At 35.7% G+C, this 27,462-nt stretch overlaps 1 long non-coding RNA gene across 1 annotated transcript; it reads left to right on the top strand.

The window, feature by feature from the left end:
- Nucleotides 1–27,271, top strand: LOC128551408 (uncharacterized). The gene is made up of 4 exons (XR_008368777.1): nt 1–142; nt 303–491; nt 9,192–9,321; nt 13,490–27,271. It is a non-coding gene; the product is annotated as an uncharacterized LOC128551408 (long non-coding RNA).
- The last annotated feature ends 191 nt before the right edge of the window (nt 27,272–27,462 follow it).

Below are 27,462 nucleotides of genomic sequence, written 5' to 3'. Positions count from 1 at the left end.
GCCCTCTTGTTTTTTAACAGTGGCTTACGTACCAGTCAACAGATACCCGGGTTAGTAAAGTGCCATCAGTGTGTCATTCAGAGAGATCCCAGAGAGGAAACTTCGACAGCCTCAGAGATGATTCTATGGAGATGGAGAAAAGGTCCCATCTAATTTCTTCTTCTTTGAATTCCTTTTATATAATTTTTTTGTTGGCAATGGGAAATAGTTCAAAATATAATCAGAAAATGTCATAATGTAATTGATAATATAGATAAGTCATTACTTAAAAATATCATTCATGTTTGAAACTTTTTTCACAGACTTCTTTCATTGAGGTGTGTGGCAGGGAGGAAATATTTTTCAACATCGGCAATGTTTGTCAGCTTTGATCGGATAGCTACTCTACAATAGCTTTACAACAGTTATCCTATGAAATGTCTGTAACTTGTTGATATGGCAAAGTTAAATATTCTGTAAATCAAGATGTTTTCCCGAGGATATTTTGTGGGGTCAGTATATTCACATGCTATCTCCTGTCATGGCTATTATTGTTAATATATACTTTCCTATATGTTTTCCAAGATAGATATAATTATATGGTAAATTTATCAAATGCAGAATTTTATCAAGATTGGAGTAGATGTTTACCTAGGGAACCAATTTCTGTTCTAAACCATATAATTTTGCATTACTTGTACAGGTATAGAATGTTACATGGCTGTGTTTTTTACAGTGAATAGATGTAAACATAGCAACCTTGAAAATAATTGGATTAATCATAAGGCCAGAGTTTTTATGCCCCCATTCGAAGAAGGAGTGGTATACTGTTTTGCAGATGTTGGTCGGGTGCTCTGGCGGTATGTAGACCAATTGGTTTCCGGATGATAATTTAAGAACGCTTGAGCCTAGATTCATGAAACTTGATATGGAGGTTGGACATGACCAGCATATGACCCCTATGTTTTTAAGTCAGTCAGTCAAAGGTCAAGGTAACAGTGTCCTGGATGATAACTCAATAACGTTTGGGCCTAGGATCATGAAAGTTGATATGGAGGTTGGTCATGACCAGCAGATGAACCATTTTGATGTTTTGGCCAGTAGGTCAAAGATGAACGTTACAGTGACCCGGAACAGTTAAACGGTTTCCGGATAATAACTCAACAACGCTTGTGTCTAGGATCATAAAAATTGATAGGGAGGTTGTTCATGACCAGCAGATGACCCCTATTGATTTTAAGGTCAGTATGTTAAAGGTCAATGTCACAGTGAACCGGAGCAGTTAAACGATTTCCGGATGATAACTCAAGAATGCTTGTGCCTAGGATCATGAAACTTGATAGGGAGGTTGGTCATGACCAACAGCTGATTCCTATTTGAGGTCAAAGTCAAGGTCAAAGTGACTAGGAACTGTAAAATGGTTTCCCGACGATAACTTGAGAATGCTTGGGTCTTTGGTAATGAAACTTCATAGGGGGACCAGCAGATGACCCCTTTTGATTTTGAGGTCAGTAAGTCAAAGGTAAATGTCAACGTGACCAGAAACAGTTAAACCATTCAGGACGATAACTTGGGAACGCTTGGGCTTAGGATCACAAAACTTAATAGGAAGGTTGATCATGAAGAGCAGATGACCTAAATTGATTTTGAGGTCAGTAGGTCAAAGGTCAATAGCTCAAGAATGCTTGTGCCCAGGATCATGTTACTTGTAGGGAGATTGGTCATGACCAGCAACCGATTCCTATTGATTTTGAGGTCAAAGGTCAAGGTCAAAGTGACTAGGAACAGTTAAATGGTTACCGGACGATAACTTGAGAATGTTTGGGCCTTGGATCATGAAACTTGATAGGGGGACCAGCAGATGACCCCTATTTGTTTTAAAGTCAGTAAGTCAAAGGTAAAGATGTCAATGTGACCTACAACAGTTAAACCATTTCAGGACGATAACTTGAGAATGCTTGGGCTTAGGATCACAAAACTTAATAGGAAGGTTGACCATGATGAGCAGATGACCCCAATTGATTTTGAGGTCAAGGGTCAAGGTTACATTGACCCAGAATAGTAGAATTTTTGTGTACATTCGATCACCAAATAATTTCTGTTCCATGTGCAGTTACTGAATGCATCAAGGGGGGCATTTCGTGTTGTACGAGCTCTTGTTTAATTTTTTGTTACTCGGATTCTGGGCAGAAAAATGTTGACAGGAGGAGGAGAAAAATGGCAGTTAAACAACAGACGATAAGTGATCAAAAGCTTTATTGGATAATTCCTTAGTTCAGCAGCGCCTTGTTGTTCCTTGGGTCACCTCAATATAACTCTTCCCATGTCATATTTTATTTCCCAAATTCACATCAGTATTGCCATTGTTATTTACATTCGGCTACATCTAGCATATATTTGAGACACCGTAAAGTTTTGCATGCTTTCATCTTGTTCTTAAGTTTCATCAAGTTGTTGGCCTTAACAGAACTTGTGTTTCATTGTTTAATGGTTCAAAGAACATTGTAAATTTCACACAATTGTTTACATATAGAAGACGCTTTCATTTGAGAGGAATATTAAGAAAATAAACTTTGTCAGAATGTATGTCTTGATGATTTCAAGGTCAAGTTTGAAACTGGGTCATGTGAGGTCAAAACTAAGTCAGTAGGCCAGATCAGAGGAAAATATTGTGAACAGTCTAGAAGCCACATTGTTGACCCAATCTTTATGAAACTTGGTCAAAATGTTTGTCTTGATAATGTCTAGGTCAAGTTTGAAACTGGGTCATGTGGGGACAAAAACAAGGTCAGTAGGCCAGATCAAAGGAAAAATTTGTGAACAGTCTAGAGGCCACATTTGTGTTCCAATCTTTATGAAACTTAGTCAGAATGTTTATCTTGATGATTTCTTGGTCAAGTTCGATTTTGGGTCATGTGGGCTCAAGAACTAGGTCACCCGGTCAAATCAAAGGAAAAGCTTGTGAATACTTTAGAGACCACATTTGTGACTCAATCTTATCGAAATTGGGTCAGAATGTTTGTCTTAATTATTTCTAGGTCACATTTGAAACTGGGTCATGTTGGGTCAAACATTAGGTCACTAGGCAAGATAAAAGGAAAATCTTGTCAACAATCTAGAGACCACAATTCAAGTTTGAAACTGTTAGAATAAGACAGTGTCTTGATTATCTGTAGGTCAAGTTCGAATCTGGTTTATGAGGGGTCAGAAACTAAGTCACCCGCTCAAATCAAAGAAAGATTATGAACACTCTAGAGGCCACAGTTGTGACCCAATCTTTATGAAATTTTGTCAGAATGTTGGTTTGATTATCTATCTATAGGTCAAGTTCAAATCTTGGTTATGTGGGATCAAAAACCAGGTCACATGGTCAAATCAATGGAAAAACTTGTGAACACTCTAGATGCCACAGTTGTGTCTCAATCTTTATGAAATTTGGTCAAAATGCTTGTCTTGATGATCTTTAGGCCAAGTTCGAATCTGTGCCATGTTTGGTCAAAAACTAGGTCAGTAGACTTGATCAAAGGGAGAGATTTTGAACACTCTAGAGGCCAATGTTTTGCCTCAATCTTTATAAAATTTTGTCAGAATGTTTGTCTTGATGATCTCTAGGTCATGTTTGAATTTGGGTCATGTAGGGTCAAAAACTAGGTCAGTAAGCTAGATCAAAGAAAAAGCTTGTGAACACTCTATAGGCCACAGTCGTGACTCAATCTTTATGAAACTTGGTCAGCATGTTTGTCTTGATGATCTGTAGGTCAAGTTTTAATCTGGATCATTTAGGGCCAAAAACTAGGTCACATGGTCAAATCAAAGGCACAGTTTGTGAACGCTCTAAATGCTACAGTTGTGACTCAATCTTTATGAAACTTAGTCAGAATGTTTGTCTTGGTGATCTCTAGGTTAAATTCAAAACTGGCTCATATGGGGTAAAAGACAAGGTCAGTAGGCCAGATTTACTCTGGTGAGCTATATATATAGCGCTATCATGGCCCTCTTGTTTAATGCTCAGGTGAATTTTTGTGATCGCTCGATGTCCGTTGACTGTTGTCTGTCAACATTTAGCTCGTGTATCCAATAGATACGTATACTGTATTTTTCAACTTATCTTCATAAAATTTCGTCAGAATGATTACCTTGATAAAATTTAGGCCAAGTATGAAAATGGGTCATCTTAAGTCAAAAACTAGGTCTCTGTGTCAAACCAAAGAAAAACCTTGTGTGTGCATTAGAGGCTGTATTTTTCAATTGATCTTCATGAGTTTTAGTCAGACTGATTATCTTGATGAAATCTAGGCCAAGTTTGAAAATGGGTTGTCTGGGGTCGATAGCAAGGCTACCACGTCACATCAAAGAAAAACGTTGTGTGTGCGACAGAGGCTGTATTTTTCAACTGAACTTCATGAAATTTGGTCCAAATGATTACCTTGAAATAATATAAGTCGAGTTTGAAAATAGGTTATCTGGAATCAAAAACTAGGTCACTAGGTAAAGAAAAACCTTGTGAATGCGATAGAGGCTGTATTTTTCAATGGATCTTCATGAAATTTGGTCAGCATAATTGCCTTGAATCTACGTTGGGTTTGAATATGGGTCATCTGAAGTCAACAACTAGGTCACTAGGATTTTTCAATTGATTTCCATGAAATTTAGTCAGAATGATTGCCATGAAGAAATCTTGGTGGAGTTTGAATTTGGATTATCTGAGGTCAAAAAGTAGGCCACTAGGTCAAATTGAAGGAAAAATTTGTGCATGCAATAGAGGCTGTATTTTTCAGTTGATCTTCATAAAATTTGGTCAGAATGATTGCCTTGATAGAGTCAAGGTAAAGGCCGAATGAGGGTCATCTTGGTTCAAAAACTAGGTCACTAGGTCAAATCAAAGAAAAACCTTGTGTTTGCGAAAGAAGCTGTATTTTTCAATTGATCTTCATGAATGATAACCTTGACATAATCTAGGTCCAATTTGAATACAGGCAATCTAGGGTCAAAAACTAGGTCACTAGGTCAAATCTAAGAAAAACCTTGTATATGTGGTAGTGGATGTATTTATCAATTGATATACATAACAATATGTCAGAATGATTGCCTTGATGAAATCTTGGTTGAGTTTGAATATGGGTTATCTGAGGTCAAAAACTAGGTAACTAGGTCAAATCGAAGGAAAACCTTGTGTATGTGATATAGACTGTATTTTTCAATTGAAATCTTTATGAAATTTGGTCAGAATGATTGACCTGATAAAATGTAGATCAGCTTTGAATATGAGTCATCTGGGATCAAAAAGTAGGTCACTAGGTCAAATCTAGGAAACCTACTTGTTTAAAACTCAAGAGACCACAGTTTTGGTCCAATCTTAATGACAGTTGGCCAGAATATTTGTTTCAATGAAATAACTAGGTCAGACATGTTTACACTGTTATGGTGTGTTTTTCAGGTGACCGACCTAGGGTCATCTTGGCTCTCTTGTTTGACTTAGAAGTTTATGGTTAAGTTTTTATATGTAAACTGGTATCTCAGTGTCCACTTAGTGAGAATGGATTGAAACTTCACACACTTTTCCACTGTCATGAGCTGATTAAAACATTATGCAGGTTCCGTAAACCTGTTTCCCATTTGGACAAAATTCTGCCACTTTTTCGACTTTTGTATTCATTCAGTTGACAAGGCTGTTGAATAGTCGAACGTTGCTGTCCTCAGACAGCTCTTGTAGTATAAATAAAGAGTTTACATGTGGATGTTAACACTAGTTTCAATAAAGCTGAGAGTCTGGTACCTTTGCTTCACATGTTTGACTGTATATATAAGTACCTGGTGGCCATCAGCACAAGTTTGTAGTGCCTAGTGGGTTGGTTTTATTATTCTGGTTACCTTTATTCACAGGTGGTCACCATTATAGTTTTGACTATGTAAGACCCTTGTGGCCCTAATGGTCATCAGCACAGGTTTTCCTGTATTTAAGAGCTTGCCTGCTTTGGTTCAGATTTGGTCATCAGCACTTGTTTGACAGTATTTAGAGTATGGCTGCCTTGGTTCATCTATGTAACCAGCAAAGGTTTAACAGTACTTACAATTCACATGTAGTCATCAGCGCAAGTTCAACTGTAAATAAGAGCCAATAGGCCTTAGTTTACCTTTGGTCTTCTGCATATGATGCAATAAAATGGGGCCACTGCGGCCAAGTGGTTAACGTCGCTTGTCCCTCATCGATGAGGGTTCGAGCCTTGCTTGTTGGTGGTTCTACCCAGGTGCTCGCTTATGATGAAATAATGCGCGGAGGGGCACCTGGGGTCTAACATCAAAGCTAGAAAGTCGCCATATGACCAATAAATGTTTCAGTGCAATAAACCAACAAAATGAATAAATTCAGGGAGAAATAGCCTAAATTGCGCACATTGTGTGACCTTTCCTTTATTTTCTGCAGCCATAGCACTACTGACATCTTAAATAACTACATGTAGTTGAGTACGAATACCTTTAAATACATCTACCGGTTGAACTCAGAAAACATATGCTGACAACAATACAAACCTGGCTCCTGCTACTTTAGATCCACAAAACATTAAGAAGTTTTCAAAACTATGATGAAATTGTTTGTTATCCCCCGACGAAAGTCGGAGGGATATAGTTTTGGCGTTGTCCGTCCGGAGCCATATCTAGGAAATGGTTGGGAATATTTATTTAAAACTTCATGTACATGTTCACCACTATGAGTTCTTGCGGCCCGTCAAGTTTCAGTCAGATTGCCCAAGTAACACCAGATTTATGGCCCTTAGAAGTTTCTAGTGTTAACTATATAGGGTACTATAAATATGGCAATTTCTGCATCATAACTTGATATATTTGACCTAGAACTATGAAATATACACAGAATTTAGATCACCATAATGTGGTTGTGTACACACAATTTCGTTCGGATTTATATGTAAATTAAGAGTTATTGCCCTTTAATTATATAAAAATCCACATATTTGTACTAACAAACTTACCATTAATCGCGGGCTTAGCGCAAAACGGTTGTAACTCCTTCTTTATTTCATATAAGTTACAACCGTTTTGCGCTAAGCCCGCGATTTAGTAAATTTCTTTCATTCTTTTCCATGAACATTTATTGTAAATATGTCAAGTTGTGTACCACACCTGGTCACCCCCTTACCTTGATCACACCCTTCTCCCTTTCGATCCCCCTAAACGCTCCCCCCCCCCCCCCCCCCCCCGAAAAAAAAAAAAAATCATTCCTTATTTTAGATTTTTTTCAAACAAACTTCATATACATGTTAACCACTATGAGGTTATGGGGCCCATCAAGTTTCAGACAGATTGCCCAAGTAACACCAGAGTTATGGCCCTTAGAAGTTTCTAGTGTTAACTACAGTACAATCGCGATCCTACGAAAAGCCAAGGGACCGGCCATTTTTTTTTCGTAATATCGCATTTTCGTTCGAGCGTAGCATAGGAAATTCCGCTATACAACACATTAATATCTACACCTGTGATATTTAAACATGTGATTTTCGTATCGGAGTACATGTATACCAATTTTATGTGAACATCTGGGTTTACTACAAATCTTATTCGAATCTGAGCTCAGATGGTATGTAGAATGTAAAACGGGTTAAATTGTTTCTTTTTTTTCACTTTTAATTCACTGTACATAAAACATATACAGGGTACATTGTTGCACGAGAAAAAAAATCGCAATTGCATATTCTGATAACCTCAGCTACCCTTTACTGAATTGTTTGGTATAATAAAACGACAATATACGAACGATCAGGACTTAAATATTGTTTTATTTTATGCGGTGATTGATTGAGATGTATAGATATCGAAGCAAGTGTGACTCCAGTATGCCATCCGATCGGATAGTTATAGGAGAAAAAAATAACCACTAACTTGTGTCATAGTGTACAGCATATGTGTGTTTGAATTTAATTACTAAGTTTTCACACTTTAATCACTTTTTACGCCCAGCTAAATGATAGTGACACTTTCCACTCTAAAGCATTTTCACGCTGTTAAGGAAGGTGTGAAAACTTTGACGAAACATTCGTAAAGTCGCAACTAAAACAAGTTGAAAACAGGCTTTAAGGGCATAACAATACATTCGTAGAAGCGCATTTTTCGTAAAAGCGCATTTGCGTAAAACCGCAACTTTGTAACATAGAAATAAGAAGGAAAGCAGCCTGGTCCACAACACCTTTTCGTAGTATACCGGTATTTCGTTAAATTGCGATTCGTAGCATCGCGAATGCAAGTTGTATATAGGGTACTATAGATCTATAGAGATGGCAATTTCTGCATCATAATTTTTGACATATATGATCTCGAACTATGAAACTTTAACAGAATTTAGAGGACTATAATGTGGTTGTGCACACACAATTTCGTACGGATTTCTTTTGTAACTTTAGAGTTATTGCCCTTTAATTGTCTAAAAATCCACATATTTGTACATAACAATTAAACTTACCATTTGGCAGAATTTCATTAAATTTCTTTCACTCTTTTCTGTGAACATTTATTATAAACATGTGAAGTTGCGCACCCACACCTGGTCACCCACTTGCCTTGGTCACACCCCTCCCCCCCCCCCCCCCCCACCCCACAAAAAAAAAAAAAAAAAAATTTTTTTTTCATTTCGTATTTTAGATCTTTTTTCAAACCTTCCATGATTATTTATCAACATGCAATGTTCAAACGTTCAACACGTTAAGTTGTGACTGCACAAACCTTGCCCTCAGCCATGTTCAAGATACCTTACCTGTGTTCTCTTAAGGACATCTTTTCTTTTAAGTTAAAATGTACATGTTAAACAGCAACATCTGGTGCCAAACCACTCAAAGACAATATTTCGTTTCAGTTAAACTTCAAGCACACATTTCAGTTAACTGCATTTAATTTTAAAAGCTAATCTTATTACAGTTAGCATATCCCATTCAAAGTCAGGATCAAAGTATCATACATTTATTATGTACTCTTTAATTAAACATTTGTTTTTCTGTTAAATTGATTTTGACTAATGAAATTATTTGCTTCTTAACATCCTTAACTTTTTGCCGGATATATTTTTTTGCCATTCCTCACCACAAACCCTTTCGGCAGGGGATATCAATTTATCGAATTTGCTTGTTTAAAACTTGATTTGTGTTGTTTGATGTGTGTTTGGAGATTATTAAAAAGTTTTCATGAAAAATTTATCTAATTTTCAGAACATTATGATATAGATGTCAGGTGTCTTCACTCCATTGCAATATCTTTCTAAGGGGAGCCTCTATAGTGTGAGATACAAGCTCTGCAAGATGGAACTAGAGAAGGTTTCGTGGCTAACCTGTATTCATCGTAAGTATGTCAAGCACACATCGGCTATATAATTATATAAAAACAATAATGAATTGCAGCTTTGACAGATCAAAGGTATATGTCAATGAATTTTATACTTTATCCTTACAGTTCGAGCTACATGTATTTTTAAGACATTATTTTGAACTATTTAACGTGTCGGATGTTTATAGCTCACCTGAGCACAAAGTGCTTGGGGCTGAGCTATTGTGATTGCTCACTGTCTGGCATCCGTACGTCCGTCCGTCGTCTGTTCATCCACACTTTCCTTTGTACTTTACTATTAAACAACATCTTCTAAACCATCAGGCCAATTTTGATGAAACTTTGCAGGGATTCCTTGGATGATCTTCTCCAAAAGAAATTGTTCAAAGAATTTAATTCCATACAGAACTCCGGTTGCCATGGCAACCGAAATGAAAAATAAATCTTTTTGTCCAAATCCACAGATCATAGGGCTCTGATATTTGGTATGTAGCATCATCTAGTAGTTCTCTACCAAGTTTATTCCGATTGTCTGCCTAGGATCAAATATGGCCTTGCCCTGATGGTCACATGGTTTACAAAGACTTGTATAGGGAAAACTTTGAAAATCTTCTTGTCCAAAACCTCAAGGCATAGAACCTTGATACTTGGCATGTAAGATCATCCTCTATAAAGACTGTTCAAATTATGCTCCTTGGGTGAAAAGAGGCTCTGCCCCGGGGGTCCCAATTTTTACATTAAGATGTATAGGAAAACAATAAAAAATCTTGTCTGAAACCACAAGAACTAGGCCTTTGATATTTGGTATGTAGCATTGCCTTGTAGTCCTTTACCAAGATTCTTCAAGTTATTACCCTGGGGTGAAAAGAAGCCCCACCCCAGGGGTCCCAAGTTTTACATTGACTTAATATATACTAACATAAAAATGCTTTAAAAAGTTTAGCAATGTATATTAGTCTCTCATTACAATTGTAGGAGAAACATATTGTGCATTTACAATGAACTGTTGGTATATGAAAATGATAAGAACATCTTGAAAATAATATAATTGTCCCCTAACTATCTTAAGAAAAAATGGGGACAAAGAAAAGGGTTGCATCCTTCCGTTTGCCAGTCACACTTTGTGTCTGGTACATAACTCTGCCATCCATGATGGTATTTTAAAATAACTTTGCACTTTGCACAAATGCTCCCTATAGTAAGACAACATGTCTTGCTCAAGACCCAGACCCCTAGTTTCAAGGTCAAGGTCAGACTAAAAGGTCCAATGTAAATAAGGTCTGTTTCATGTCCAGTTCATAACTCGGCCATAATCAACAAATGACTTTGAAATCACTTGGTACTAATGTCCCCATAATAAGACATTGTGTCATGCACTAGGTCAATGTCAAACTTAGAGGTCAAGGGTAAACATGGTCTGTTTTTTGTTTGGTCCATAATTCTGTCCTTGGATATTTGAAATTATTTTGCAGTTGGCACAAATGTGTCCCATTGTTAAATGTTATGCGTAAGATCCATACGCTTAGGATATGATCACACTACTACATAGGGAGGTTGATATTGACCAGCAAATGACCCCTTTGATTATAAGGTCAGTAGGTGAAAGCTCAAAGTTACAGTGATTAGAAACAGTTAAACTTTCTTCAGATGATAACTTAAGAACGCTTGCTCCTAAGATTGTCAAAGTTGATTGGGAGGTTTGCCATGTCAAGGTCAATAACGGTCAAGGTCGGACGATAACTTGAGAATGCTAAGGCCTAGGATCATGAAAGGGAGGTTAGTCATGAAGATTAGATTAAACCTTTTGATTTTGAGGCCAAGAGGTTAAAGGTTAAGGTTACAGTGATCCAGAATAGGTAAACCATTTCTGGCTGATAACTTTAAGAACACTTGGGCCTATGATTACGTTAGTAACTTTGAAGTCAGTAGGTCAAAGGTCATTGTACTTTGAAAATCTTCTTGTACAAAACGACATGGCCTAGGGCTTTGATATTTGGTATGTAGCATCATCTAGTGGCCCTCTACAAAGACTGTTCAAATTATACCCCTAGGGTCAAATATGGCCCCACCCTGTGGGTCACATGGTTTATATAGAGTTATATAGGGAAAATTTTGAAAATCTTCTTGTACAAAACCACATGGCCTAGGGCTTTGATATTTGGTATGTAGCATCATCTAGTGGTCCTCTACCAAGATTGTTCAAATTTTCCCCCTAGGGTTAAATGTGGCCCCGCCCCGGGGGGTCGCAAGTTTTACATAGACTTATATAGGAAAAAAAATTTAAAAATCTTCTTGTCTGAAACCACAACTCTTAGACCTTTGATATTTGGTTTGTAGCATTGTCTTATGGTCCTCAACCAAAATTGTTCAAATTGTACCCCTGGGGTGAAAAGAGGCCCTGCCCTGGGGGTCCCAAGTTTTATATAGACTTATATAGGAAAAGGCTTTAAAAATCTTCTTGTCAGAAACCATACGACCTAGGCTTTTGATATTTGGTATGATGCATTGTCTAGTAGTCCTCTACCAAAATTGTTCAAATTATGCCCCTGGGGTTAAAAGAGGCCCCGCCCTGGGGTCACATTGTTATTATGTGAGTTATATAGGAAAAATGCTTTAAAAATCATCTGATCCTATTTCCAAGACTATTTAATTATAATTACCTGATGACCCCAAGTAATATGATGTCACTTGATTGTGACCTTGACCTACTGACCTACTTTCTTGTTTTTTTTTTTAAGATACAGCCTTGAAATATTGACGACTTACACAGTTTTGCACACAAATCGTAAAACTGAATTTCATTGACCATGAATGTGACCTGCTGACTTTCTTAATATTTTATCATCAGTTTGACATTTGAAACATGTAGCTCATATTACTCAGGTGAGCGATCCAGGGTCATCATGACCCTCTTGTTAACAACAATATACAATGTCATTCCATAACACTGTAAAAACAACAAATGTTTTATTAGCTCACCTGAGCCGGAGGCTGAAGGTGAGCTTTTGTGACCGCTCGATGGCCATCGTCCATTGTATGTTGTGTGTCAACAGTTTCTAAAAACATCTTCATCTTTAAAACCACTGAGCATATTTACACCAAACTTCACAGGAATGATCTTTGGGTAGCCCCTTTAAAATTTGTCCAAAGAATTGAAATCCAATAAGAACTGTGGTTGCCTTGGCAACCAAATGGAAAAACATAAGAAATCTTCTTCTTCAAAACCGCAAGACGTAATACTTCGATATTTAGCATGTGACATCATTAATGTTCCTCTGTGATGATTTTTCAAATTATGCTCCTGAAATGAAAAGAGGCCCCGCCCTGGGTGTCCCAAGTCTTACATAGACTTATATAGAAAAAAACATTAAAGATATTCCTGTCTGAAACCAAAAGACCTAGGCATTTGCTATCTGGTATGTAGCTCTGCCTTGTAATCGTCTACCAAGATTGTTCAAATTAATACCCTGGGATGAAAAGAGGCCCGGCTCAAGGTACCAAGTTTTACAAAGATCTTTATTGGAAAAAAACTTTAAAAGTCTTCTTGTCTGAAACTGCAAGGTGTCTGCTTTTGATAATTGGTATGTTGCATTAGCTGGTGGTTCTCTACATATATTTCTGAAAATATGCCCCTGAGATGAAAAGAGACTCGGGGGTGCCCTAAGTTTAATATAGACATATAGGAAAAAAGTTTTAAAGTCATCTTGTCTGAAAGTTCAAGGCCTAGGCCTTTGGTGTGTGGTATGTAGCATTGCCTAGTGGTTTTCTAGCCCCGTCTAGGGGATCACTTGTATACAAGTTATATAGGAAAATATACTTGGAAAATTATCTGGACTGTTTAATTATAATTACTTGATGACCCCAAGTAATTATGGTTCCCTTGACTGTGACCTTGACCTACTCTCCCAATTTCTTTTTATTTAAGATACAGTCTAGAAATTTAGATGACATACACAGTGTTGCATACCGATCTTAACACTAAATTTCAGTGACTATGAATGTCACTAAATTTCAGTGACTATGAAGGTGACCTACTGACCTACTTTCTTTTTGTTTTAGCATCAGTTCGACATTTGAAACATGTAGCTCATATTACTCAGGTGAGCGATCCAAGGTCATCATGATCCTCTTATAATTGTTACAAATGTTTCAGGCTAATAAATAATGCTAACAATATTTTCAGACCACCAGTTGCAATTCAGAACCTTCAGCACCACTAAAGAGATTGGTTTTATCACCGGGTATTTATCAGACAATGATTGTACTGTTTTAAACCGGGATCTCAAGACATTTATGTTACCGTAAATAAGTCCTTACAATCATCCAATTCTGCTGGGCTATGTAGACACAGACTGATGAATGTACTAAGGTTTGGACCGTCAGCTGAATATAACTAGCTGGATGCCAGCTTAACTGAGAAGTAACTAAGCTTGCAGACCAGCAGCGGTACATAACTATTTGCATACCACCTTAACCAAATGGGAACGTTTCGTCTAGCATCAATACCCCTTACTAGAATGACTTGATACTAATGCAGATGTAACCTGTGACCATTCCTCATCTTCAGACATCACCTGACCTCAGTTTGATTTTGACCTTGACCTCGTTTTGGAGGTTGCTTTATATCAACGTGGATACCACCCGGGGCATCAAGCGTTTATTGAACGCAGCTCCTTGTTGTTTATGAGAATGTTTGTGTTTTTAAATTTGAACCTAAGGTGAAAGCAATCAGATATATGATGTGCACAAATTGTCAATTTTTTTTACCTCACATTAGTACAAAGTGGACAATATGAACGCAAAACAGCTTGTCTGATAACACATGTTGAATGTACAAATTATACATGTCATGTCATATGTCTTTCACTCTGTCAGTTCATATACTGCTATTCGTTTGTTCATGACTATCAATACGCAGGGGAATCAGATTCAGTATGCTGTACAGTACATAAAATGCCTTTCACATATTTCATTTTGTACATACATAGACAATACATTTTAATTGATATGTAAGTATACTGTCTATATGTAGCATTTTCATTGTCACTTAATTGATGCCTAGCATTTCATTACAATACTCAGGGAATACACATTGTTCATATTATCATATACCTGTTTTGAATGATAGTACAGCTTTAGGTTTGGAGAAAACAAGAAATAACAGAATTGTAAATATGTGTTCCTCCTTTAGCCAGTTATTTATTATTTAGTTATACATTTATTTATATATTTATTTCTATACTAAAATTTGAATATGTTTCCCATATTGTTTTTTACATAGACATACATTTTTAAGTTGAATTTACATGTAAATAGGTTTTTGATAGATGTATATATCTTGTGTTTGGTTAAGATAGTAAGGATATACAGTTTGCTGTGTTATTATTTAGCAGACTGCATTGTAAATGAGATAGTTTTATACTTACCTTATCGACATGATTTTTGAATAAAATATTACACAGGTGTATTTTAACTTTGTGTACATAATGGTAAATTTTCTGCAGATGTTTGTCACCATTCAGATGTAGTAACAAGGGACATAAAATTTAAAATACTAAACTTTTTTTTGTCTTTCAAATAAAGTTGAGATTCTTGTTAGGGATTGCATTATGAAAAGCTTTACAAATTTCCTTTGATCTCCACATCCTAGAAATGTTTAAAAGTTTTACATTGCTTAAAGGGAATTCCTATAGATTTTAATGCGCATCTTTCTGCGCAGCCGGCACTTTCTATGGAAAACTGAACTGAAGTCAACATTTGTTGAAACATGTTACAGACAATCTTAAATATCAGGAATCTTGAATGAAATAATATTTTTGATAAGTTATATCAGTAATCAAATGTTGATACTGGTTTATGTTGTATTGACAAGTATCATGCCTGACAGGTATCTTGCTATTTTTGTGGTTGTGTTTTCACATCGCATTTTAGTAGAAAGACAGTGTTGTTCATATAATGTAAGATAATTGACTTAGTACTGATAAGACAATATCACCTTTCAGATTATTTAGTATGCAATTATAGAAAGAATTAAAAAAATTTAAAACTTTTTTAAAACTTTTAGCAGACATACATGTAATCAATTTGGGCAGGTTCGCGCTATTTCCGTCCGAACAGGTGTTTGTATTCTAGCGGTCTTAACATAAAGTTTAGCCTGGTGACCCATACATTTTTAGCCATTTTTATGCTCACAATACAATTATCTATACACAAGAAAAAAAGGAAAAAAATCTATGAAAGTTTTTTCAAGATTTAAAAAAATATTCTTCACTATGGGTATTTTTCATTGAAAAAGGTTCACAAAAGTAAATATGAAACAATTTTTTTTTTCATTTGTACCCATCATTGTAAGGATAGAGTATTACAAATATGACTATGATATCAAGTAAGTATATGATAGAATCTGTAATAAGAAAAAAACCGTATTGTGCTGCCTGGATGTATATTTTGGTTGGTATTTATGAAAAAGCAGAAAATTATGAAAATGTTCAAAAATCGCTGGCAGTTTCAGCAAAGTGAAAGCAATTTTTCACAAAAACAAGCCTGGTGACCTATTATTTTTATTTGTTCATTGTTTTCAGCACACATTTTCCTATCATATATATGAATTTAAAAAAATTCTATGAAAGGAAAAAAATTATAGGAATTCTCTTTAAAAGGTGGTCAATCACATTTAAACAACATTTAATGACATTTTTTACTTTTTGTATATTCTGGTAGAGAATTATTTAAGGAACAAAAAGACCGATTACATAGAGTTAGATTACTATTTGAAATGTATATTTTATTATTTTTATAAAATTTTGTAATTACTCCCCTTTAATATGAAAGTATATAAAAAGCAGGGTATTTCTTTTTATTTCGATACAATGTCTAGTTTTACATTTGCATTTGATAGACATATCACCTATTGAACAATCTGAACCAAAAAGCAAGTTTTAAAGCTGTGTGTAGCTTCTGAATTCATTTATTTCCAATCTATCTTGGTTGCGCAACCAAGATAGGCAAAGGGAGGTAATAATAATTTTTCAAACTTGAGTTTCTAATGAATTCCATCTAAATACATAATTTTTAATGCAAATATTTTACAAATATATTACAATATGTCTAATATTTATACATTTCCTTAGGCAAAGTATGTTTATCAAATTTATGCTTATGATAAAATAACTCTATCTTGGTTGGGCAACCAGGATAGGAAAATGAAATTTTAAAAATACCTCCAGTGAAAATCTAATTTGTATTAAGTGTTAAGTGAACATAAATGAGTGTAAATGATCAGATGCTAAAGTTTCGAACAAATCCATTACATGGCCAAAATCTGATTATCCACCTTTAAAAGATTAAAATTATTACATGATAATTTTAAAGTGTTGTACAGTGCATTTATCTTATGAAAAGGCTATACAATGTTTTAGTTTGTTCAGCATTGAATGAGTTAAAAACAAGAACATCAATGTTAATCATTTGGAATGCAGAAGTAAAAATTATACGAAAACAACTAATTATAGAGAACTTGCAAATTAAAGTTGTTTATTGTAAATAAAACCGGATCTGCTTTGTTGCGGTCTGTGCTTCCAAAGCGTCTTTTCACGGATTGTACTTTTTTGGGGTGGGTGGGGGAGTGGGGAGTTTGATAATGGCTTTTAAAGTGAGAGATGATTTGTGTATACATATTCTCCTGATATGATACTCTCTGATAATTTTTCATCATACTGCTTTTATATCCGATATATATTCCGTATTGCACAGTCAGGCTATAATATACAACATTAATTTCTCCTCTCTGCTATTTATATGATGAATTAGTTGTTATAGATTTTAATTTCTATCAAAAAATTATACTATTCTTTTGATTTTGGAAATTATTTGTTTTTGTTCAGAAATGCATTTTTATTTGTAATATAACTTGTTTTAACCTTGTGTTTCAGCAGCATCGTTTGTAATTCACTTGTACATAGTTTGTATATAACATGTGTCTTTCATGCTAGAATGTATAGTAAGTTGTAAGTGCTACATGTGGGGCCTCTATAGACGAGTGGTTAAGGATACCGACTGTGGGACACTTGCCTCTCACTTCCAGTGGTTTGAAACGGAAGGTCAATGGTTCTACCCAGATAAGAAGCCCATGCCTGAAAATGACAGTAGGGCACTTGGAGTCTGCCCCACAACCGAAAGCTGAGAAGTTGTTATATGACATGTTTATGTCAGTTAGACCTTGAACATAATAAAATGATAACACAATGTCATACTCTCTTAATTTAAAGCTACTTTCCATAGAATCACAAGCAATCTTATCATTTGTCTATTATAATTTTTTTCTTTATGGTTTCAGACTATACAGATAGCAATTATTTTATCTAAATTCCATTTTGTTACTTTAAAATCGCTTATTTTCCTCGGGGTACCGAAACCTATTTTTAGCTCACCTGTCACATAGTGAAAAGGTGAGCTTTTGTGATCACCCTCCGTCTGTGCGTCCGTCCGTCCGTCAACAATTTCTTGTCTGCACGATAGTGGTTTCATTTATGATTTTAGTTTAACCAAACTTGCACACAACTTGTATCACCATAAGATCTTGGTTCCTTTCTTGAACTGGCCAGATCCCATTATGGGTTCCAGAGTTTTGGCCCCTGAAAGGGCCAAAATTAGCTATTTTGACCTTGTCTGCACAATAGCAGCTATATTTATAATTTGATTTTTACCAAACTCGCACACAACTTGTATCACCATAAGATCTTAGTTCCTTTCTTGAACTGGCCAGATTCCGTCATGGGTTCCAGATTTATGGCCCCTGAAAGGGCCAGAATTAGCTATTTTAACCTTGTCTGCACAATAGCAGCTTCATTTATGATTTTATTTTAACCAAACTTGCACACAACTTGTATCACCATAAGATTGTTTCCTTTCTTGAACTGGCCAGATTCCTTTATGGGTTCCAGAGTTATGACCCCTGAAAGGGCCAGAATTAGCTATTTTGACCTTGTCTGCACAATAGCAGCTTCATTTATGATTTGAATTTAATCAAACTTGCACAAAACTTGTGTCACCATAAGATCTTGGTTCCTTTCTTGAACTGGCCATTAGTTGGACTGAGACAATCAGGGTAGATAACTATGGACTGATTTTATGTCAAATTACCTCCCTTTATTTCAAATTAAATTGGGTATATCTCCGTAACTAATGGAGATACTGATCTGAAATTTCATTTATGTCAACAGATGGACTTGGACAATCAGTGAAGATACATATTGACTGAATTTATGGCAAATTACCTCCTTTATTATTTATCAAAATGAATACACCTTAGCAGCTTCTAATGAGATTGGTTTGAAACGATCATATCATTTTGAGCAATGGTACTCAGGTGAGCGACACAGGGCCATCATGACCCTCTTTAGAATGTGAAATTGAAAGAAGACTATGATAATCAAAAGAGCGCACACTTAGCTGGCAAACAGTAACAAAATGGCTGCCCTAGCGCACAGTAAGGTTTCTGGGTAAAGAAATTCGATACTTACTGGCCTTATATGCAATGTAAATGTTCGTTTGGGGTATATTCAACAGCTTAAAGACAAACTGTCAGGGAATGTGACACAATTTATTATACATGAATTTAAACGTGATGTTAACTTCTTTTAAATGCATGTAGGGCAACGCGCATACTTTGAGAATGAATAGGGTGTATCAATCAATTTTTTATGTAGCTGTCAAGGGAGAAACGACGTTAGTGAACATAATGAAGAGCAAACAATTACTATGCCAGGGAATATGACACCACTTACTATATTCCATTTTAAAGTTATTTATATTGTCTTTTAAATGCTTGAACATGTAGTGTTCTTTCTTGGGGAAAGTACTTCTAACGGCATTCTCATAGAAGTCATTAGGTAGAAGATTGAATGAACTACCTAAATCAAACCAGAGATAAAAACCTGGGTCATAATAAATGAAAGACAGTAAATATCTTTAAATATCTGTAAACTGATGTGTGATGAATTCTATTATATATTCCTTGAAAAGGGACCTGTACCGCACATTTTTAAGCTCCATCGACCAATAAACTTTAGTGTTTGCAAACGCTGATACTGCTGTTTCTGTTACTGTTGGCCAAAAAGTGGTTATCTTATAACTGTTAAGTGTCGTCGACCACACTTAGTAGTTTACCATTGAAATCTTTGAAAGTACGCCGAATTTAACAATTATCAATGTTTCACTATTGAAACCAGAATTATTAGACCACGTACAAGTAGAACTTTTTTTTTTTTCTATAACGAAAGTTAATAAGAGTGTGGAAAGCAGCTTTAATTGAATCCTTCTGCCAAGTAAACCATTTCAAAAGAATTCGGATTTTTTCACTTGTCAAACTTGTAAATATGTATACAAAAATTATATTTTTCGCTGCGATTGTGAATGTGAATGGGCAGCAGTGTTTAAAGTTTTGTTTTAATGTGTTATTTATGTACATTTAAGTGTTTGTCTAACACTGAAGTAACAGACTGTGTTAAAGTTCAGTCTTCAGAATAGTGTAGTAAAATAGGTTAAAATTAGGGAGCTATATAAGCAATTTAGTTACTGTCTGTTCTCTCTTTATAAATAAATATTTATAATTATTTCTGTTTGTAAAAAAATTTATTCAGCTAAGCTTTGATGTTAAAATTGTGTATTAATTTTGTCTTAATTTAAACAATAATTATGTTTGAAATGTAAATTCTACATGTAGAATTTGTGAAATGAACTATACCCAATTAAGTCAAAGAGCATGAGAAGGGAAACAACCACTGGAGTAGAATGTAACCTTACAATTTTTCCAAAGGAAAATCTCAAAGTCATATATTTTCTGTCCAGTGAGCTAAATTACAGACATATCAATTTTTACACAGCACGAGCCTCTCTAAATTAGATTTCATTCACAATAAAAGATACAGTACTATCGCTGTTCAAGTTAAGAATGATGTATTTCATTAAATGATACCTGTATGCTCTTGTGTAACATCCTTTCTAAGGAAACTAGTCAAAATAAGATGACTGCTTCCCAATGGAGAAACAAGCTACTTTATTTAGTATCAAGTTTCCAGTTCTGCAAGTAGGGAAAAGCCATAAATTGATATCCGAAACGGGAGGTTTTCCTACTGCATTAGAAAGATATAGAATTAAAGTTAAAATTAAGTAGAAATATTAGATTTGGAAATGAAATAAACAGAACTCTTTATAGCCAGTTTAGTTCTGCTCATGTGGGATCTTTGGCAAAGGTTTGACTGTACATAATTATTTCATTTATGATAAGTTATTCATATTTTAATGGTGTGTTTTCTTAACAATTCATCAACATATTTCAACCATCGTATCAGAGATAAACTATTTCTAGGCAATATGTTGATGTATTGTTTAAAGTTTCACGTAAATCTGCGAACAAATGGTAAATTATAGATCCGTTGTTTTCATGTTTAAGCGCTTGTATTTGTCTTTGACATGTTTTATTGTAGATTTAGGTTCCAGGCAATATGTTGAAGCATTGTTTAAAGTTTCACGTAAATCTGCGAACAAATGGTAAATTATAGATCCGTTGTTTTCATGTTTAAGCGCCTGTATTTGTCTTTGACATGTTTTATTGTAGATTGAGGTATTTATTAAAATGATAACAGTGTGATAGTTGATCGAACATGATATATATTTTAATGACCTTGCTTATATCAGTTCATTTTTAGCTCGACTGTACGAAGTATAAGGAGAGCTATCCTACTCGCCCCGGCGTCGGCGTCGGCGTCTTTCCGCGTCCCCACCTTGGTTAAAGTTTTGGTGCACTTTCTCTTTTTTCAACTTATCTCTGTAATTACTTGATGGATTTGATTCAAACTTGAAATACTTATTCCTCATCATCATCCACATCATCTGACATAAGGGCCATAACTCTGGCACCAATATTTCATGAATTATCCCCCCTTTTCACTTAGATTTTCAGGTTAAAGTTTTGATGCACTTTTACTCTATCTCTGTTATTACTGAATGGATTTGATTCAAACTTGAAATAGTTGTTCAACATCATCACCCACATCATATGACACAAGGTGCATAACTCTGGCACCATTTTTTCATGAATTATTCCCCCTTTTTACTTAGAATTTCAGGTTAAAGTTTTGGTGCACTTTCACTCTACCTCTGTTATTACTGAATGGATTTGATTCAAACTTAAAATAGTTGTTCAGCATCATCACCCACATCATATGACACAAGATGCATAACTCTGGCACAATATTTCATGAATTATTCCCCTTTTTACTTAGAATTTCAGGTTAAAGTTTTATGCACTTTCACTCTATCTCTGTTATTACTGAATGGATCTGATTCAGACTTAGGCAATTGTTCAGCATCATTACCCTTATCATATGACACAAGGTGCATAACTCTGGGACCAATTTTTCATGAATTATTTCCCCTTTTTACTTAGAATTTTAGGTTAAAGTTTTGATGCACTTTCACTCTGTCTATGTTATTACTGAATGGATTTGATTCAAACTTAGGCAATTGTTCAACATCATTACCCACACCATATGACGCAAGGTGCATAACTCTGGCACCAATTTTTCATTAATTATTCCCCCTTTTACTTATTCCTCATCATCATCCACATCATCTGACATAAGGGCCATAACTCTGGCACCAATATTTCATGAATTATCCCCCTTTTTCACTTAGATTTTCAGGTTAAAGTTTTGATGCACTTTTACTCTATCTCTGTTATTACTGAATGGATTTGATTCAAACTTAAAATAGTTGTTCAACATCATCACCCACATCATATGACACAAGGTGCATAACTCTGGCACCATTTTTTCATGAAATATTCCCCCTTTTTACTTAGAATTTTAAGTTAAAGTTTTGATGCACTTTCACTCTGTCTCTGTTATTATTTGATTCAAATATAAAATAGTTGTTCAACATCATCACCCACACTATATGACACAAGCTGCATAACTCTGGCACCAATATTTAATGAATTATGCTCCTTTTTGCTTAGGACATACTTATATAGTGTTGTGATACATTTTCTCTTTACCTCTATTATTACTTAAGTTGATATTTTTGACATAGACTCAGGCTATTGTGCAATATCTTCATCCACAATTGGAGTCATTAAACACTCCATTGACGGCTCTAGTTTCCTCAGATGTGCCCAGTTTCACTATCCAGCATCGAAATAGTCGAGCGCGCTGTCTCCTGTGACAGCTCTTGTTAATATATCATCGGTATCGCCAGTATAAAACTGCAAAAAAAGTAATTGAAGGAGAGAAAGCTTTTATATAGTTTAGGGGTACTTATCTGAACCACAGTCCTTCAGGTTTCTCTTAAACTTCTTTACTCATATAATAAATCAGGCCATTTTAGTACTCAGTAAGTTATTAAGCAACACTTCCGGGCTAGTCAGATACTGGAGGACAGAAACAATCCCCATATTTTTAGCTCACCTGAGCAGGAAGTGCTCAAGGTGAGCTTTTGTGATCACCCTGTGTCCGTTGTCTGTCGTCAGTCGTCCGTCGTCTGTCCATCGTCAACAATTTGACTGTTAACACTCTAGAGGTCACAATTTTGGCCTTATCTTAATGAAACTTAGTCAGAATGTTACCCTCATAAAAATCATGGACGACTTCGATATTGGGTCATCTGGGGTCAAAAACTAGGTCACCAGGTCAAATCAAAGGAAAAGCTTGTTAACACTCTAGAGGTCACAATTTTGGCTCAATCTTAATGAAACTTGGTCAGAATGTTACCCTTATTAAAATCTTGGACAAGTTTGATATTGGGTCATCTGGGGTCAAAAACTAGGTCACCAGGTCAAATCAAAGGAAAAGCTTGTTAACACTCTAGAGGTCACAATTTTTGCCCAATCTTAATGAAACTTGGTCAGAATGTTACCCTCAATAAAATCTTGGATGAGTTTGATATTGGGTTATCTGGGGTCAAAAACTAGGTCACCAGGTCAAATCAAAGGAAAAGCTTGTTAACACTCTAGAGGTCACAATTTTTGCCCAATCTTAATGAAACTTGGCCAGAATGTTACCTTTAATAAAATCTTAGATGAGTTCGATATTGGGTCATCTGGGGTCAAAAACTAGGTCACCAGGTCAAATCAAAGGAAAAGCTTGTTAACACTGTAGAGGCCACATTTATAACTGTATCTTCATGAATCTTGGTCAGAATGTTACTCATGATGATTTCAAAGTCCAGTTTGAATCTAGGTCATGTAGGGTCAAAAACTAGGTCACCAGGTCAAATCAAAGGAAAAGCTAGTTAACACTCTAGAGGCCACATTTATGACCATATCTTAATGAAACTTAGTCAGAATTTTTATCTTGATGATCTATAGGTCATGTTCGAATCTGGGTCAGATGGGGTCAAAAACTAGGTCACCGGGTCAAATCAAAGGAAAAGCTTGTTAACACTATATAGGCCACATTTATGACTGTATCTTTATGAAACTTAGTCAGAGTGTTAATCTTGATGATCTTTAGGTCAAGTTCGAATCTGGGTCATGTGGGGTCAAAAACTAGGTCAACGGGTCAAATCAAAGGAAAAGCTTGTTAACACTGTAGAGGCCACATTTATGACTATATCTTCATGAAACTTGGTCAGAATGTTACTCATGATGATCTTAAAGTCCAGTTTGAATATGGGTCATGTAGGGTCAAAAACTAGGTCACCATGTCAAATCAAAGGAAAAGCTAGTTAACACTCTAGAGGCCACATTTATGACCACATCTTAATGAAACTTAGTCAGAATTTTTATCTTGATGATCTATAGGTCATGTTCGAATCTGGGTCAGATGGGGTCAAAAACTAGGTCACCAGGTCAAATCAAAGGAAAAGCTTGTTAACACTGTAGAGGCCACATTTATAATTGTATCTTCATGAATCTTGGTCAGAATGTTATTCATGATGATTTCAAAGTCCAGTTTGAATCTAGGTCATGTAGGGTCAAAAACTAGGTCACCAGGTCAAATCAAAGGAAAAGCTAGTTAACACTCTAGAGGCCACATTTATGACCATATCTTAATGAAACTTAGTCAGAATTTTTATCTTGATGATCTATAGGTCATGTTCGAATCTGGGTCAGATGGAGTCAAAAACTAGGTCACCGGGTCAAATCAAAGATAAAGCTTTTTAACACTCTAGAGGCCACATTTATGACTGTATCTTTATGAAACTTAGTCAGAATGTTAATCTTGATGATCTTTAGGTCAAGTTCGAATCTGGGTCATGTGGGGTCAAAAACTAGGTCACCGGGTCAAATCAAAGGAAAAGCTTGTTAACACTGTAGAGGCCACATTTATGACTGTATCTTCATGAAACTTGGTCAGAATGTTACTCATGATGATCTTAAAGTCCAGTTTGAATATGGGTCATGTAGGGTCAAAAACTAGGTCACCATGTCAAATCAAAGGAAAAGCTAGTTAACACTCTAGAGGCCACATTTATGACCACATCTTAATGAAACTTGGTCAGAATATTAATCTTGATGATCTATAGGTCATGTTCAAATCTGGGTCAGGTAGGGTCAAAAACTAGGTTACTGGGTCAAATCAAAGGAAAAGCTTTTTAACACTCTAGAGGTCACATTTATGACTGTATCTTTATGAAACTTAGTCAGAATGTTAATCTTCATGATCTTTAAGTCAAGTTCGAATCTGGGTCATGTGAGGTCAAAAACTAGGTCACCGGGTCAAATCAAAGGAAAAGTTAGTTAACACTTTAGAGGCCACATTTATGACCATATCTTAATGAAACTATCTTGATGATCTTTAGGTCAATAGGTCAGGTGAGCGATACAGGGCCTTCATGGCCCTCTTGTACCAGTTAAAGTGGCATTTTCATGTTTTAGCCAGTTCCTGTTTCTATTGTGGTTCTATACTTGACATTTTGGTTGCATTTTCAAGGAACTGTTTGGTATTTATTGAAATGTAAATAAACCTTATTACTCATGTGTTTATACCCACATTGTAGCTGTCAGTTTGGAAGATACTCAATCAGTTAAACTGTCAGGAAAAAAACTCTCTTAGAAGATATTTGACCCGTACATCTTTTTTGTGATTTTTGGCGGTTTATAGGTCATTTAAGAACAAAAGGCTAGTGATCCTTTTTTAAATGGGTCTTGCTATGTGTTACAGCTATCAGAAGATTGTTGATAAGAACGTAAATTAAATTTCTTTACTACAGTACAACTTCTCCAGAGCGGCCCTCTCTTAAGCAAAAACCTCTATAACAACATCATCAAAATTTCCCAAAGGAGAAATACTATCAAATTTACCTCTCCAGAACAACAACCTTTACATAACAGTCGGGGGCCTCCGTGGCCAAGTGGTTAAGGTCGCTGACTTCAAATCACTTGCCCCTCATCGATGTGGGTTCGAGCCTTACTCGGGGCGTTGAATTCTTCATGTTAGGAAGCCATCCAGCTGGCTGACTGAAAGTCGGTGGTTCAACCCAGGTGCCCGCTCGTGATGAAATAATGCACGGAGGGGCACCTGGGGTCTTCCTCCACCATTAAAGCTGTAAAGTCGCCATATGACCTATCATGTGTCGGTGCGACGTTAAATAAAAAAAAAATTGCATAACGTCAATATTTGTATCTCCCAAAGGATGTTGCTCTACAGAAGTTGCATTGTACTGTGCAGCCTAAATGGATTTCCCGTCATTTGATCACATGCTCAATTTTATTGTTTTTATTGAATAGTTGGAAACAAAGATGCAGAAACACTATTTACTTCTATAAAAATCTCAGTTTGACCCGGAAAGTTAAAACTTAACAGGATGATTGGAAATGCACCGCAACTGAGGCCTATTGATGTTTAGGTTCACTTGGTCAAAATTCTAGGTAACAGGGGCATGAATTCGTCAGATATTATACCCGATCAACTCGAGAACGTAGAACGAATTCATAGGGTGATAGGGCTTATAGAGTAGATAACCCCCTATATTGTTTTTGGGGTCATTCTATCAAAGGTAACAGGGACCTGGGCATGGAAAACTCTTTCAATAATCAATAACTGGAGAACCACTTGACTCAAAATGTTGAAACTTTATAAGATGACTGAACTTGCACAGCAAATTACCCTTATTGTTTTTGAGGTTACTTCATTAAAGGTCAAAGTCAAAGGGGCCAGAATATGGAAAACCGTTTCCGATCAATATTTTGAGAACCACATGACCCTGAGCGTAGAAACTTCATAGGATGATTGGACATGCACAGCGAAATGACGCCTATTGATTTTGGGGTCACTCATGCAAAAGCGAAAAACGTTCGGTAATTTTGATCTATAGATATTGAACAAGTGGTTACATTCCTTCGATATTCAATATCTCAGATGAAGTTCTGGTTTAGATTACAAAATTATTCTATTTGGAGGGTGTTTTTTAAAAAGTATGTCAGTCGTCACGTGAATGCTAAAATGTGTATATGCATCAGAAGTGTGCAATGTGAATAAATTAAACAATACAAATGTGTACCAATGTATGACTTCAAATTCAGAACCACTTCTAAGAAGAATATCATTCATCATTTCGAGTTTTATTGTATAACTGTGAATAGTATATATTTTGTTTTTGTCTGTTTACATTTCGCACACTGCTCTGCCCTGTAAACCAGATATTCATAAATGGGAAGTTCAACGTTGAAGAAAGCATAAAATATGTGGAATACCTCAGCAATATGAAATTTTGCGACAATGTGACTGGTGCACGATGGAAGATGAATTACAGCTTGTTCAACATGCTTTGTACATATTCATCATGGAACTATAACACCTGGAGCTTTAAGACATCCAACGCCCTGCTTCTTCAGCTAGGAATATCTAACACATATTATATGAGAAAATAATATTTATTAAATTAATTAATGGAAAACATATGGAACATTTATTTTTATGACATTGTCTGCATTGTACTATAGACACGATAAGCATAAAACGCCTGTCTTATTGTTTTTCTCTTTGTTGATAATTTACTTTTACTTCTTGAGGAATGGAAAACAGCTCCTGACTCAAAGGAATATTTTGCTGCTTTTTGAGGGCCCTATCAAAAGCATTTGACTGCCTTTCCCATAACATTCTCCTGAGTAAACTTAAAACATGTGGTCTAACAGATGTCTATAAGCTTAATGTC

Source organism: Mercenaria mercenaria, unplaced genomic scaffold (genome assembly GCF_021730395.1).
Source record: "Mercenaria mercenaria strain notata unplaced genomic scaffold, MADL_Memer_1 contig_1062, whole genome shotgun sequence".
NCBI classification, from domain to species: Eukaryota; Metazoa; Mollusca; class Bivalvia; order Venerida; family Veneridae; genus Mercenaria; species Mercenaria mercenaria.
This window is presented reverse-complemented; position numbering and strand designations above follow the sequence as displayed.